Below are 3,822 nucleotides of genomic sequence, written 5' to 3'. Positions count from 1 at the left end.
GAAGTGTGCTCCAAGGTGCGGCGTGCACGTTGTCGGAGCCCGGTTTGCCCCGGGTGCGCACCTCGCCTGCACCTTGGCCGGGGTGGGCACCTTGGCTGGGTTTGCCCAGGGTGCGCTCCGAAGCGGGGTTACTGGAGCGCCCCCTCTTTTTTTGTCAGAGCGTTTGGTGGGGTTTCTCGCATTGGCTCTTCCCAGGCCCGGTTGTTGGGTGCGCTCCCACCCTGGCGCGCGCGAGGTTGGAAGTTGGGTTAATTGCCCGGGCGCGCACCTTCGCCAGGGTGGGCACCTTGGTGCGCACACCTTGGCTGGGCTGCGCACCAGGGCGGGCTCAAGATGGCACCAGCATTCCCTTTTTTTCACTATCTTTCAAAACGGAAATTTTAAAATCTCGTTTTTTTTTGCCTTTTATGGAAATTAGTGAAGGCATCGCATCAAAGGTGCGCACCTCGCTGCCCACCTTGGTGTGCTCCGAGGTGCCCACCACGGTGCGAACCCGGGAGCGCCCCGATGTGTGCTCCAAGGTGCGGCGTGCACGAAGTCGGACCCCGGTTTGCCCCGGGTGCGCACCTCGCGTGCACCTTGGTGCGCACACCTTGGCTGGGTTGCGCGCCCTGGTGGGCACCATGGTGCGCACCAAGGAGCGCTCCGAAGTGTGCTCCAAGGTGCGCCGTGCACGAAGTCGGAGCCCGGTTTGCCCCGGGTGCGCACCTCGCGTGCACCTTCGCCGCGGTGGGCACCATGGCGTGCACGAAGTCGGAGCCCGGTTTGCCCCGGGTGCGCACCTCGCGTGCACCTTCGCCGGGGTGGGCACCTTGGTGTGCAGACCTTGGCTGGGTTGCGCGCCCTGGTGGGCGCCATGGTGCGCACCAAGGAGCGCTCCGAAGTGTGCTCCAAGGTGCGGCCTGCACGAAGTCGGAGTCCGGTTTGCCCCGGGTGCGCACCATGGCGTGCACGAAGTCGGAGCCCGGTTTGCCCCGGGTGCGCACCTCGCGTGCACCTTCGCCGGGGTGGGCACCTCGGCTGGTTTGCGCGCCCTGGTGCGCACCAAGGAGCGCTCCGAAGTGTGCTCCAAGGTGCGGCGTGCACGAAGTCGGAGCCCGGTTTGCCCCGGGTGCGCACCTCGCGTGCACCTTCGCCGCGGTGGGCACCTTGGCTGGGTTGGGCACCATTGAGCGCTCCGAAGTTTGCTCCAAGGTGCGCACCATGGCCCTCCAAGGTGCGCAGCATGGCGTGCACGAAGTCGGAGCCCGGTTTGCCCCGGGTGCGCACCTCGCGTGCACCTTCGCCAGGGTGGGCACCTCGGTGCGCACACCTTCTCAATGTTTTCTTGCCTTTTCTGGAAATTGGTGAAGGCAGCGCATCAAAGGTGCGCACCTCGGTGTGCTCCGAGGTGCGAACCCGAGAGCGCTTCGAGGTGCGCACGAAGTCAAAAGTCGGGTTAATTGCATTGTTTTCCCCGGGTGCGCTCCGAGGTGCGCAACATCGGTGCGCACCAAGGAGGGCTCCGAAGTGTGCTCCAAGGTGCGCACGATGGCGTGCACCTCTGGTGCGCACGATTCGGAGCTCGGTTTGCCCGGGGTGCGCACACCTTGGCTGGGTTGCGCACCTTTTGTGCGCTCCATGGTGCGTACGAAGTCGGAGCTCGGTTTGCCCCGGGTGCGCACCTTGATGCGCACGCCTTGGCTGGGCTGCGCACCTTGGTGGGCGCCTCCAAGGTGCGCACGAAGTCGAAGCTCGGTTTGCCCCGGGTGCGCACCTTGGTGGGCGCCATGGTGCACTCCGAGGTGCCCAAGATTGGTGCGCACCAAGGAGCGCTCCGAAGTGCGCTCCAAGGTGCGCAGGTGCGCGCGAAGTCGAAAGTTGGGTTAATTGTCCGGTTTGCCTCGGGTGCGCACCTTGCGTGCACCTTCGCCAGGGTGGGCGCCTTGGTGCGCACACCTTGGCTGGGCTGCGCACCCGGGCGCGCACACCTTGGCACCCGCGTTTCCTTCATTTTAAATTTTTTTTTTTTACAATCTCTCAAGTGGGAAATTCTATAATCTCAACTTTTTTTGCCTTTTCAGGAAACTTTTGAATGGAGCGCATCATTGGTGCGCTCCGAAGTGTGCTCCAAGGTGCGCACCTCTGGTGCGCTCCAAAGCTCTCTCCAGCTGCGTGCACCTGCCCCGGGCGCGCACCCGGCCCCGCCCAGCTTCGCTCACCTGTCCCGGGCGTCTGGTGCGGAACCTTAGAGTAAGAAACATCACCGTGCACCTTGGCCAACGTGCGCGACTCGACCGAGCGCGCACTGGCCGAGGTGCACACCGATTTCACCTGGGTGCGCGCGCAGCACCTCGGGCGCACCGGGGTGCGCGCACAACGCCCGGGTTGCACCGTGGCCTGTGTGCTCGGGGCGCCTCGGGTGCGCGCTCGGTGTCGCCCCGGCGCGCGCGGTAGTGCGGGCAACGCACCCCGGCCCGGCCCGGCCCCGACGAGAACGCAAACGGGCAAAAGGTTAATTCAAATAGCATTGCGACGCCCGGCGAAAAACTAAAAAAGGGTGCAACACCGGGACTTCCCGGGAGGTCACCCATCCCAGTACTACTCCGGCCCAAGCGCGCTTAACTGCGGAGTTCTGATGGGATCCGGTGCACTAACGCTGGTATGATCGCACCCGTTATGAGCTTGTCGCAGTGTGTACTTAGCAAACCGCGACCCACGTGCGAATCCACCCCGGCCACCCACCCCCGTCGAGGTGCACACCCTCCCTCGCGAAGTGCGCCCCGTTCGCCAAGTGTGAGCCCTGCCCGGGTGCACGCACCTTGCTAGGGCATCGGGTGTGCACCCGGCCCGGCCTACGTGCGTGCACCTGGACGGGGCGTCGTGTGCGTGCAGTGTCCCGTCTGCAACGCGGTGCCCACACACCACCTCGGGCGCAACGACCTGCGCTCACATGTGGGCCGAGTGCACCTTGGTGCATGTTCGGGGCGCCTCGGGTGCACGCTCGATCTTGCCCCGGTGCACCAAGGCGCTCGGTTTGCCCCGGGTGCGCACTTGGTGCAAGGTGGGCACCCAAAATAGGGATCAAGCACCAAAACACAAGTTTCGGGATGCAAAATGGGACCCAAGGACCACAAATGCGTTCCAAGACCCATGATGGGTCCACGAGAACAAAAATGTGTTCCGAGACTTAATAAACAAATATTGGGTTTTAGGAGAAGAAACATGCTCTGATGCCCAAAACGAGAATCGACCCCGAAAAGGCCACAGGCCAAAAGTGGGATGCGAGACAAAAAAAAATGGGACCCGAGGACCAAAATTGGGTTCCCAGGTCGAAGACAGGGCAACCGGACAAGAAACGACCTCTAAGGCTCGAAATGAGTCCCGACGACTAAAACTTGACAAGAAGCACCCATCAGGCACCCAACTCGACACCCATGGGATGCCGACCCACCCGGGCTTCCACCTAGCACACCTTGGCACCCACCCACCCTCACACCCAACCTCGCACCCAACTTAGCACCTTTGAACCCACATTGGCACTCACCCTGACCCTGGCACCTTGGAACCCACATTGGCACTCACCTTGACCCTGGCACCCACCTTTGCACTCACCTTGGGACCCACCCTGGCTCCCACCTCGGCACCCACCCAGACACCCACCTTGGTTCCTTGGCACCCACCTTGGATCCTTGGCACCCACCCCGACACCCACCTTGGCACGCAACTTGGCTACTTGCCACCCACCTTGGCTCCTTGAAGCCCACCCCGACAACCACCCCGTGACCTACCCTGGCTAGGGTTGGTGCACACCCACCCTGGTGCCCACCTTGGCACCCACCC

General features: G+C 63.3%; 1 non-coding gene across 1 annotated transcript; it reads right to left on the bottom strand.

The window, feature by feature from the left end:
• Positions 1-2,536: 2,536 nt before the first annotated feature.
• Positions 2,537-2,655, bottom strand: LOC131861093 (5S ribosomal RNA). Its single transcript, XR_009360174.1, has one exon. It is a non-coding gene; the product is annotated as a 5S ribosomal RNA (ribosomal RNA).
• Between the last annotated feature and the right edge of the window lie 1,167 nt (positions 2,656-3,822).

The sequence above is a fragment of the Cryptomeria japonica genome, unplaced genomic scaffold, assembly GCF_030272615.1.
Source record: "Cryptomeria japonica unplaced genomic scaffold, Sugi_1.0 HiC_scaffold_20, whole genome shotgun sequence".
Classification (NCBI taxonomy): domain Eukaryota; kingdom Viridiplantae; phylum Streptophyta; class Pinopsida; order Cupressales; family Cupressaceae; genus Cryptomeria; species Cryptomeria japonica.
Note: the sequence above shows the minus strand (reverse complement) of the source record. Positions and strands in the feature narration are given on the sequence as shown.